Source organism: Coenobita brevimanus, chromosome 23 (assembly GCF_032717465.1).
Source record: "Coenobita brevimanus isolate Jiangsu-jjx chromosome 23, ASM3271746v2, whole genome shotgun sequence".
Taxonomy (NCBI): Eukaryota; Metazoa; Arthropoda; class Malacostraca; order Decapoda; family Coenobitidae; genus Coenobita; species Coenobita brevimanus.
In genome coordinates, this window is record NC_136976.1 from 31,336,380 (window position 1) to 31,349,555 (window position 13,176).

The following is a 13,176-nucleotide window of genomic DNA, read 5'->3' on the forward strand; positions in this document are numbered from 1 at the left end:
CCCTCATCACTCCTTATATTTCTTGTCTCTTCATTCTTATTTGAATTCATCATTAAACGCTCTCGTTTATTTCCCTCCCTTCTCCTCTTTCCTCTCCCTGTTTCTGCCTTGCCTTTTTTCTTTTCAATCATTACCTTTTTATTTATTTAATTTTCTTCTTTCGTTTTTTTGTGTCTTCTCTGGTGTTACGTTTAACTTCCTTTTACCTTTAACATGATTTTTGAAATTGCTTAATCCAGCTTCAACTTCCTTCCTTACTTCCTTTTAATTGTCTCATTCATTTTCCTTTCTGCTCTTTTGAAAATTCTTCCACCTCGATTTCTCTCTTCACTTCTACATTTATTACCCAAGCTTGTTTTTATATTGTTCTTAAACTTCTTCATTATTTCTCACGTCACTTCCACTGTTATCCTCTCTTTATTTCCATTTATTTTGTTATTACACTTTTCACCACATATCTTTGCACTGCTGTCTTATCATCTCAATATTTCTACCTTTTTCTGTCATTATATTTTTTCATTATTTATCTCCTCAGTTCTATTTCATCATATCAATCTCTTTCCACAGTGTTTTTTAGTTTTTCAGTATTTCACTCTTAGCTTATATTTTACCTTCTCTGTTTCTACATGTTCCATTATTACATTTTTCATAATTTCTCTCTTCTCATCCATTCTCATTGCCTGTTTTCCCCTTCCCCTCATTCTCGCCCTCCTGACATTCTTGAGAAATTATCTAGACATTCTTCCTTCTCACGCTACTTTTTATTACTTTTTCTGCCTTTATTAGGGCCATGTTGACGCGTTTCATATTTCACAGAAGAAAACAAGAGAAGTTCGTGCTGTCAGGGGTATTTGTTCAACTTTTCCTGTGTATTCTTGAAAAAGTGAGGAAGGATATATGAATCTCTCTCTCTCTCTCTCTCTCTCTCTCTCTCTCTCCATATTACAAGTCTCACCCTTTCTTAATCCTTAAGAATATCGTCCAATTGGCTGGTAGGAATATACAAGAGAGAGAGAGAGAGAGAGAGAGAGAGAGAGAGAGAGAGAGAGAGAGAGTGAGAGACAGACAGACTAAACATTAGGGGCAGCGAGGTTTGTGCCATGTCTTCTATGTGTATAGCGAGGTACTTAGATGTTTCCCTTCTCAGTAAATACAGTGAGTATTTTTCTTTCTACTAATATGTGACCCTCATACTTACAGGCCTGTGTGTTTCAGGCTCATAATAATATGTCACCAGCAGGTATAACTGTTCTTTTTACACCGTATACACCAGTATTCTACCTACTTTTGTACATCATTAACGTTTTTTAACACTTAGGGGGATAACTTTGCATTTTAGAAATCTCTCTCTCTCTCTCTCTCTCTCTCTCCCTCCCTCCCTCCCTCCCTCCCTCAAATATGCACGACTCGAGACATAAATTTCGATAGTTCGATCACTGTGGCCCAATATTCCTCCTGTGTACAGCTTTCGATGGATGAATGATGATGGATGATGATGGATAATGGATGGATTATCTGTCTATTTATCTACTGCCAGACGCCTTAATCCCGTAAGGGGTGGCCACAAACAAATCGCCTCCATGTCGCCCTGTCCCCTGTCACTTTACTGCTTTACCCCCAGCCCACGCCTGCCTCTCTCATATTCGTCTACATTCCATCATTCCATCATATCCCGGGCCTTCCCCTCCCTCTCCCTAACTCCACCTCACTCACATTCACACTCCTCGGTAGACTCTCGCTCTCCATCCTCTCCACATGGCCAAACACCTCAATGTATTCCACCAAATGCATTCTATCATATCCACACCACCTCATTTGCCAGTCTGTCTCTCCATGCAACTCCACATGTTCCTCTCAGATAATTCATTTCCACTGCTCTCACTCTTGTGTCATTCCAACAAGGTCCAAACATCGCTTCCATACGTTAGAATTGGTATCACAGCATTATCATGCAGCGGCTTTCTTACTTCCATGCTCACCTCTCTATTTCTTGTCGCCTCTTTCAATGAATCAGCAACCTTTCTTCCTTGTTGTACCCCTTCAATCACTTCATCCTCCAAACGTCCCTGCTTCCTCATCACGCTACCCAAGTACTTAAATGTACTCTCATTTTCCTTTTCCTCATCATCCAGCCTTACTGTACATTCAGTTACTTCACTTCTCTCGAAGACCATAACACTCTTCCCTATATTCACCTTTAGATTTCGTTTCTTACACAGTCTCCCAGACAGATTTACCTAGCCTTGTAGTTTCCCTTCGTCTTCACTTAACAATACAGTATAGGTTTCAAACGCTGTCCCCTCTTATTAGAGCCGCTCCAACATCCACTGCCCTGCCTTGTTTAACCTCATCCATATACAGACTGAACACCCATGAGACATGGTACATTGTTTCACTCCAACATTCAGATAAAAATATTCACAATTCACCATCCACACGCACTTCAGCCTTGGCACCCTCATACATACTCTTCACGGCATTCAACAGCTTCCCATTTAATCCATATATGCCAAATATTTTCCGTATTCCTTGTCTATCCACTCTGTCTTATGCTTTCTCCAAATCCATGAAGGCCAGATACAACTTTCCCTTCTCTAGAAACTTTTCCACTAAAGACCTAAGGATGTATATCTGATCTACACACCTTCTTCCTTTCCTAAAACCTCCCTGTTCTTCTCCAGCTAATTCCTCTGTTGTTTTCTTATTTGTCAGTGAGTTTCCTACCATATACTTTTCCTACTGTACTGAGAAGATAATTGCCGCTATGATTACCACATACTTTTTTTCCCCATTCCTTTATGCAGAGGAATAATTATACCTGACTTCCAGTACTCCAGGAATCCACCTTCCTTCCCGACCAATCTGCACCTCCTCCATATCCATTCTGCTTAATCATTTCACCACACATTCCATCAATTTCCTGGGCTTTCCTCAATTTTACTTTCTTCATTGCTTCCACTTCTTCAGTCCTACTGATCACTCCGTCCCTTCTCACCTCCCTTTATCGCTCAGCGATTTTCCAGCCACTTATACTTGCATTACATTCATTCCTTACATTTATCAGTTCTTTAAAGTGTTCTCTTCATCTGCTCACTTTTTCTCCCTTCTCTACTAGCAATCTACCATATTTATCTCTCACTCTCCTGTTAACGTCTTTATCACCTTTCCTTCCATATTGCACTCAAGTTCCTTCCTAATTCCTCATCCTTCCTAATTCCTCATCCATTCTCTTCTTATTCTCTCTTATTAATCATCTGACCTCTCTCTTCCGTCTGTCAATATCTTCCATTACTCTGTTTCCCATTCATTCACTATATGTTTTCTTCTTTTGTGCCACAGCCTTTCTCACCTGTTCATTCCACCATGCCTTTCTTCCCACCCCCTTTTGTTTTCTCATCACCCCACGCACCACTTCACATGTCGCACAGATTTCGTCTGTGAATATCTTGTACACACCTTCCACCTTCCCCATCTGCTCCAAATCATAATATTCTACCCAATTGCTCCTCCACTTCTCTATTATATTCTCCATTTTTTTCATTCTCTTGTAACCTTTCCACCCTTCTTGTATGAACTACTCCCTCTTGTCCTTCCCTCCTTCTCTTTATCCATTGCATTTATACATTGATTTTCACCATCACCAAGTGGTGGTCAGGAAGTCAACTTCCCCAACCTCTGTATGCTCTTGCATCCTTCACTTACCTTCTCATTCCCTCGTTTGCACACACTTAATCAGTCATTGTTCCGTTCACTCAGTTGTTCACCCAACCTTCACATCACTCGCCAGGTACACTTGTGGATCATACTGTGCCTAAAGATGGTATTGGTTATCACCAACTCCTCCCCGTATAAATGTCAATTAGAGCACTGCTATTCTTATCCACTTCTGCAGACACACCCCACTCACCAAAAACTCCATCCACCTTCACATTCCCTACTGTTGCATTCATCTCCCCAATCAAAAACACTTTCTCAGTCATCTCAAACTTTCCCATGCACAATTCTACATTTCTACATTTGACTGAGAACTTTTCTTTCACTCTGCTTGCACGATCTTGCATTGGCACACACACACACACACACGTGTATATATATATATATATATATATATATATATATATATATATATATATACCGGTATATATAATTGAGCCGCGTTGTTTGTTCATTCGTTTGTCCTTCAAACACTCCCAAGTCAAGGGTCTGGAACTCCCAGAAACATATATATTCTGTATCAGACTGAACCAAGGATGGTTTTAGGGGGATCAAAATTCTTAATTTGTGTCATTTAAGGTCGCCGGCAGAGTCTTCGCCTTTTTGGCCCGGGCAGCACCAGGTACCCCTTCAGCCCAGTTTTTGGTACGGAGACTCACATGACCTCCAGTCCGGAGACAGGCTATGTGCGGTTGACCTCCAAGATCATTTGAGGTCACTGGTCGGAGGTCATTTGAGGTCACCGGTAATACACGCTAGAACGACTGGACCCAGCAACCCAATTTTTGGCACTGAGACTCACATGACTTCCAGTTCGGACATAGGGTATGTGAGGTTTACATCCAAGGTCATTTGAGGCCACAGGTAACAGAAAACAAGTGCGCACAAATACTGTGGGTTAGTCTGCTAAAGCTGAAATAGAAAGTTCCTGGACCTCCTATAATCCCTCTTCAAAAGCCTGAAAGGTGACCTACATGGTCTTTCTTGGGTAGAAAGACTAAACTAGAACAAATATGAGTTGTGCTCCCCTTTTTTGCCCGGGAACGTCGTGTACCCCTGCTAGTATAAATAAACACAGACACAGACCCACACACACACACACACACACACACACACACACACACACACACACACACACATATATATATATATATATATATATATATATATATATATATCTATATATATATGTATCTGTATGTGTGTGTGTGTGTGTGTGTGTGTGTGTGTATATACTGTATATATATATATATATATATATATATATATATATATATATATATATGTGTGTGTGTGTGTGTGTGTGTGTGTGTGTGTGTGTGTGTGTTTGTATGTGTGATTTTCTTTGTATAAGAAGAATACTGCACAGAGAGCTCGTTACTCCCCTCCCACCAACGCCTACACCAAACAACTCAGACCACAACCAAAATTTAATTATCTGTCCCATGTCCCATGACCCACGTGTCCTCACTGGAATCCATCAATAACTTGTTTCAGATGTTAGTTGGACAAACGCAATCAATAAACAGTCCTGAACCGGGACTCCAGCTTGATCATCACCAAAATTTAATCACCTCTTCCTGGCGCATAACCCAAATATCTGCAAAATTTTAAAGAAATTCGTCGATAACATTTTGAGATATTTTGTGGACAAATAAACAGACAAACTGGCATGCATACATAACCTCTTCCCAGCCCGCTGGTTGAGGTAATAGTTGAGACGTGAGTAAAGTGAAGAGACTCGTCTGAGAAAAGGGAAAACATAAAGTAGCCATGAAACTGCCCTCAAAGGCAGTCCCAGTTGGGGAGTTGCCTACATAGTGCAAGTCAGTGATAGGGTAGGCAGGCAGACTTTTAGGATATAATTTAATGGACAATTTATCTTACCTGGGTTATACCTATATGCATGTCTGACGCCAGGTGGTCTAGTGTGTTAAGGTGCTCCAACTGGTTGTGGTCTGTAAGGGTTTGCCCCTGAGGGCTAGTTAGGGTTTACCTTTCACATAATGCTACCGACTTGGCACTCTACACATAACTGTCGGGAAAAATAAGCCTAGCCCAGGGTTCTTATGCTACTGATGGGGCAACAAGGATTTGTATATTGGGTAAATTGATGATAATAATAACGAGGATAAAAAAAAATCTAATCACCAAATACATCCCAAACGGCTAGTAAAACGAAAAATCTCAGGCCTTTTGAAAACTGAATAAACGAAAACAATAGTAGGGCAAAAAATAGTAAAGAAAACATTATATCTGTTTGATGTTGTGGGAGACAGAGGACTTCCATTACCAGCATGCTCTTACCCTCACACCAGTACAAGGATACTCTCTCTCTCTCTCTCTCTCTCTCTCTCTCTCTCTCTCTCTCTCTCTCTCTCTCCTCAGTCGTTCACTTCCCACAATGCTGTACCCGTTTGTGTTGGTTTGTGTAAGGTCGCTAAGAATCCAGCGTTACCATGGCAACCCAAGCATGCATCAATAGCATAAATACTGGCACTGTTTTAAGCTTCTCTACGGTGACATCTTTTTCCATTTTAATCACATCACCAGCAGACAGTTTTCCTCATTGATTTTATTTGTCATAGTGATGGATTTGATTAGGACCAGGAAACCCTTCCATCACTAAAAGTATAGACTTGGATGAGGAAAACAACTTCCAGACAGCATAGGAAAAAAAAATGACGTTGAATTGCAGGGGTTAAACTTTCTACCACACATGGTGAGTAGGTGAAGGTAACTAATACAAAAAAAAAAAAAATAATAGTAATAAAAATAATAATAATAATAATAATAATAATAATAATAATAATAGAATAATAAAAACAATACTGAACAATATGGGAAAGGTGTGCACTTTCCTTTCCCTATTATTCCTTCAAAATAACTACATTTACATCTGGATAATTACTGCTAGTTTTGTAAGCGAATCTGGCCCTAAGCTGCACATAGAGTAATTTGTTTGTTGATTAGAACGACATGTGAACACACACACACACACACACACACACACACTCTTTATCACTCGTACCACCTGAACACTCCACCACCACGTCTCTCTCTCTCTCTCTCTCTCTCTCTCTCTCTCTCTCTCTCTCTCTCAGTGCTCAGCAGAAGGCCAGCCAAACATTCTTAACCCAAATGGTGGAACTCCGACAATAAACAATGAATGCAAAAAATCTTGTATATAAAAATCATATCACAGTCAAAGTGATAAAAATAAATACGATGCCCTTCGACGGAAAGTCTAAAAAATAATTAAATGCAGTGAGAAAAACCTTGAGGCACATATTGCAAGTTTCAGTAAATCAAATCCCAAGGAATTTTTCAGTTACCTAAAAAGCAAAAAGGTAATGACTCCATCAATCGGTCCCTTAATCGGAGAGCACACCGATGATGAAACTGTGATGGCCAAAATTCTTAGCATTTTTTTTTTTTTTTGCGTCAGTATTTACAACAGAAAATATACATACGATTCCTGCTGTTTCCCCAGGTCCTTTAGAAGAGGGCAACATAATCACTGACATTACAGTTAGTGATCGCGACATACTACTTGCAATTAGCAAATTAAATGCGAATAAAACACCGGGACCTGACAAAATATCTCGACGTGTATTAAAGGAATTGCAGAATAGAATATCAAAGCCTTTATCCGAACCTTTTAACTTATCACTTAAGGGCTGTAAGGTGCCACATTGATGGATACTTGCTAACGTAACCCCAATATTCAAAAAGGGCAGCAGAGCACAACCAGAAAACTTCCGCCCAATTAGTTTACTATCGGTGGTTTGCAAATTGCTTGAAAGTGTTATCAGAGACAAGATTGTGAAACACTTAGAAACGGCCACATTAAAGATTCTCAACACGGTTTTCGAAATAATCGCTCTTGCCTTGTTGGACTTTTTCAATGATATACTGAATATGTATGACGAGACTAACTCTGTTGATGTTGTCCACCTCGATTTTCGAAAGGCTTTTGACAAAGTTCCACACAAAAGACTCTTTCAGAAGCTAAAGGCACATGGTTTCAGCGATAGTGTTCTTGGGTGGGTAGAAGATTGGCTCACCGGACGAAAGCAAAGAGCTGAAATAAATGGAAAAGAGTCTAAAATAAATAACAGTGCAGATACAGCACTGCAAAGGCAGGCAATTTTCAGAGAGATCTTATCAACTGTTTAACTAGTCCCAAGCATGGAAAATTGATTTCAGTATCAGTAAATGTAAAGTGCTAAACATTGGCAGTAAAAAATGTAAGAGCTAGTTCTAACATGAATAATGTCCTGTGTGACAGGGTAAACCATGAAAAGACTTAGGGGTTATAATAACAAACGATTTGAAGCCAAGCAAACAATGTACAGGAGCTGTGAAAAAAAATAGATTGGTTTCATACGTAGAGCATTTGAATATAAATCCGAAAATATCGTCCTCACTTTATATAATTCCTTGGTACGCCCGCACTTGGAGTATTGCGTTCAATTTTGGTCACCGTTTTATAAAAAGGATATGGAGAAACTTGAAAGAGTACAGCGAAGGATGACAAAGATGATACCTAGATTGAGAAATAAACCGTACGAGGAACGTTTAGAAGCCCTGAATCTCTTTACCCTAACTAAACGGAGGTTACGAGGAGATTTAATTTAAGTATGCAAAATTTTCAAAGGACATGATAACATGGCTGTTGATAAATAATTCACAGTTGATCACTCGAATTATACTAGTGGCAATGGATATAAAATACTTGGCAAACGATTCCAGTCACATGAAGCTAAGCATTTCTTCTTTAAGAGCTGTAAATATATGGAACAAATTGCCCTCCAATGTAGTAAATTGTAATACAGTACTAACCTTTAAAGGTATCTGTCTTCTAATCCCCAACTTAATATGTTCACTCCTGAATAAAACGCTTGTGTATATATAATTATTCCCTCTCCGAGCCTGGATCAATTTATTAAATGTGAATATAGTATAAGCGCAGACTACAATATACACAGATATCCCTCAGTTGATGGCCACTACTCTTTCGACCTGTGATGGGCTGTGGATCACTGAGGGTCCCTGTTAGTTAAGTGACCATCATCTGGATTTTTTTAATATATAAGGGGTCACTGCATCAGGAGGTAACTTGTGCATGGGAAGGTTTCTTGTCTCAGTGGAGTGATCGGTGCTGGGGCCTGAATGACTGCTGTCTACTTTAAAAGCTCCAGGCAAGGCTGCCTCACCACCCCTGAACAACCACACTGTGCACTGCGCAATTTCCACGCTGTGTCTACAGAAGTCCCGTAACTCAACGGATCGGTGCATAATTGCATGCGTTATTTATTTATTGATTATTCATTTTACTGTACTATTTTCTCTTTCAGGTTATTCAAACTGGTAGCTCATAGATAAAGTATTATAGAATGTAACTTTTCCTTTTCAGTCTCTCCTATGAAATTTCCATGTCAGTTTTTCCATGCTGCATGGTGTTTTTTCTCACTTTTTCCTGCCAGCGTTAACTGGAGGGTTTGGAGGCGGGGGGAGCCTTCTTGCTTTACTGTCCTTATCCTTCAGCATGTAGAAATAGATTTCTTAGTCATAGTCTACTCTGTAACAAACAGCCTCGAAAGGATTGTAAGGTCTGTTGCTGTTTGCCTTCCTTTATACTCCTTTGTTCTCTCTCTCTCTCTCTCTCTCTCTCTCTCTCTCTCGCAGCCGCCCCCCCTCCACCACCCCCTCACCAGAAAAGCACTTCCTTTGACACAGACGTCCCCCTTTCCCTCTCATATTCCTCTCCCCTCCTCTCCCGGCCCCTCCCCTCACAAACCCAAAGGTGGGGGAGGGGGGAGGAGAAAGGATGGCAGGAGGTGAAGTGGGGAGGGGAGGAGGGGAAGAAAGTAGAGAGAGAAGATGGAGAAAATGAAAAAGACATGTGAGGGTAGGAAGAAGAGCGAGATGGAGAGAAGAGGAGGAAAGGGGGGACATGGAAGGAGGAGGAGGAAAAGGAGAGAAAGGAGAAGGAAAAGGAGGAGAAGAAGGAGAGAAAGAAGAAGGAAAAAGTAGAGAATATGTGAGGGAGAGGCAGGAGGAAGGGAAACTGGAGGAGAGAGGGAAGAGAAAGGGTGGGGAAACGGTAGGAATGAGAAAAGAGGAGGAGGCGCAGGAGAGAGGGAAGAGAGAGAGTAACAGGGAAAACGAAATGTGGGGAGGGAGAGGGAGGAGAGGTAGGGATGAAAAAACAGGAAATGTGAGGAGGGGGGAGGGGGATGAGGATGAGAAAGAGGATAAAAGAGGAGTGAAATGTGAGATGAGGGGGAAGGGGAAGAAAGAGGGGTACATGGGGAAGATGAAAGGAAAGAGGGATGTTGTAGGGGAGATGAGAGGTGGAGCAGAGGGAGTAAAGTAAGGGGATGAGAGAGGGAGTACAGGAACAGGGGAGGAGAAAGTAAAAAGGCAGGAGTGGAAGACAGAACATGTGAGGAGGAGAAGTGAAGAAAAAATGGAAGATAGGAGGAGGGAAAGAGAGAAAAGGTGAGGGGAAAAGCACCTGAAATAAGGAAAAGGCGGCAGTAGCTGAGTGGAGTAAGGGGGGGAGGGGGAAAGAGGAGGGAAATGTGAGTGGAGATGGTAGTAGTGGTGAGAGGGTGCATGTATGTAGAGTGAGGGTAGGAAAGGAGGGCATAAGGGAAGGGATACGTGATGTGTGTGTGTGTGTGTGTGTGTGTGTGTGTGTGTGTGTGTGTAATTCACCTGGTCGGTCAGGTTCACGTGATGGTTGTGATCATCGGCATTTTACCCTCACGGAAGAGAGCTGAGAGCTCATATAGTCCGATATACGGGCAAAGCCTTGACCTTCTCACATGCACACACCCATCCTCTTGCTCAAGGAGGACAGTGACCACTCGCCATGTCAGTGAAACTTTTCGCAACACGAGCAAGGCGCGAACCCCCGTCTTAGCTGATGCTAAGCGAGAGCGTTACCACTGCGGCAGCGTGTGTGTGTGTGTGTGTGTGTGTGTGTGTGTGTGTGTGTGTGTGTGTGTGTGTGTGTAGCGAGAATGGAAGAAGGGAAAAGACAAACGGAGGATAGAAGCTGATGTGGAGAATAATAGGAAGAGGAAGAAGGGGAGGAGGAAGAGATTATGTGAAGAGACAAGGGAGTGAGCGGGAGAGAAACTGAAAAGATAAACGGGGTGAAAGGGATTATGTGATGGGATAGAGGGGAGAGGGAGGGAGAGAAAATAAGAAAAAGAAGGTCGTGAGAGAGGAAGGAGATAAATGAAACAGGGGGGTTGAGAGGTAGAGATAATATGAGGGATGGAAGGAGTAGGAGAGGGTAGACGAAGCAACAGACACACAGGGTAATGGTGGCAGTAGGTGACCTGACAAGACACATGGAACGACTCCCTCCCTGACACCACCCACACACCCCCTACCTTCCCTGGCGAAACAGGTCCCCAGCTGACGTCCACTTTCTTCTTTCCTGGCTCTCATAAACGGTTCCTTTCCTTTTTTCCCTGATCCTGTCTTCATCTGCCCTTTTGAACACACCCCTTTGACCTCTTCATTCTTCCCCTATTCACAAAAAAACTCTTCCCAAAACACACACACACACACACACACACACACACACACACACACACACACACACACACACACACACACACACACACACACACACACACACACACACACACACACACACACACACACACACACACACACACACACACACACACACACACACACACACACACACACACACACACACACACACACACACACAGTTTTACTCGTCTTCTTTTCACAACATCCACAAAATAACTATACGTAAAAAATCACATCAATAAATTCACCATTTTTGAAGCTGTATTTTTCTCTAGAGTTCAGATTATTTATAGTTCCTTTTCTGAACTCCTCCACAACCCCTTCTGAACCCCCACCACCTTCCCTTCTGAACCCCCTCTTCCATAACCTCCTCTTTCTTCCCTAGCTTGCAATAATTTATAATCTCTTCTGAACTCCCCACCACCATCCCTTCTGAACCACTTCCCCCTTCTGAACCTCCTTTTCTTCTTTAGTTCCCAAAAAGTTAAAGTAATTTCTGAACCTCCCCATCCCTTCTGTACCCTCTCCTTTTGACGTCCTCTTTCTTCCCTGGTTTGCAGATATTTATAACATGTACGGAACCCCACACAACCTTTCTGAACCATCTTCCCTCTCCTTGAGCTCTTTTTATCCCTGCTTTACAAAGGTTTATAAGCCCATTCTGAACCCCTCCACCACCCATTCTGAACCCTCCTCTTTAACCTCCTCTTTCTCCCCTTGGCTGGGAGAATTCATAGCCTTTTCTGAACTCCCCCCCTCACCCCCGCCATACCCTTTCTGAAGCCCTCACCTCTTGACCTCTTTCTTCAATGACTTGCCAAAATTTATAAACCCCTTCTCAGTCTTCTGACCTCCTTCTTCCTCCTGACTTCTTCTTTCTTCCCTGATTCGCAAAAATTTATATCCCCCCTCTTAACCCCTCCCCCCCCTACCACCGCCTCTACTGTTCTCTTTGGCCCGCCACAACGCCTCCATAAGTTACGTAAATAAGACACTTTGCAAATAGGAGACCATTTACTGCCTTGCTGAAAGACCCCCTCCTGGAACAGCCCCCTCCTGAGTCCCCATCCCTTTGCCGAACAGACCCCCTACCGTCGCTCACAAAACATCCATTCTCTTCACCTAATTTTCTTCCCTGCTTCATAAAAACTGCACCCCCCATCTCTGTTCGTCCCTTCTTCCCTCCCTCCCCCCTTCTGAATCTTCCACGCTCCTCCTTCATCCCATGTAAACTGTACTGTTCGGCTGTTCACAACACCCTCCATAAATTACGTAAGTATTGGCCAGCTCCGTGCTGCCCTTATTGTTAGCCGCGTCGTCTTTCTTTCTTGTATTCTTTCTTCCTTGTCTTGTTTATTTGTGGCAGGCACTTCTACCCTGGAAAATTAACCGATTCCGACCAAACTTGGATACAATTACAAGCCTATGGCTTAGTTGTGCCCGCAAGGTTTGGGTTGCTAGGCAACTACTCGTTGCCTAGTAAGGGCTGAAAACCCGTTTTTTTTTTTTTTTTTTTTTTCTTTTTTTTTTTTTTTACTGTTCACGTTTTGAGCTGTAGAAGCATTACTAATGGGCGAAAAAGCTCTGGCTTCTTTAGGAGTAATCCTGAGGTTACCCCTTATCTGAAGTGTGCCATCCATTCCCCCCCCCTCTCTTCTCTTCCAATTTTCCAGTGGCAACCCTGCGACAATTGGCCTGAGCGTCCCTAGCAACCAGTACCGGTTTTCAAAAATGCTCACTTAGTTCCCCAGCAGCTCAATGGAATTCAGTGAAAGTTTGCATGCTTATAATACATTGACTAGTACTACAGCTTTCCATTGTACACCTAAGTGCTACACTGACCAAGTCAAGGGTCAAAGGTCATCGCTTGCCAAAATG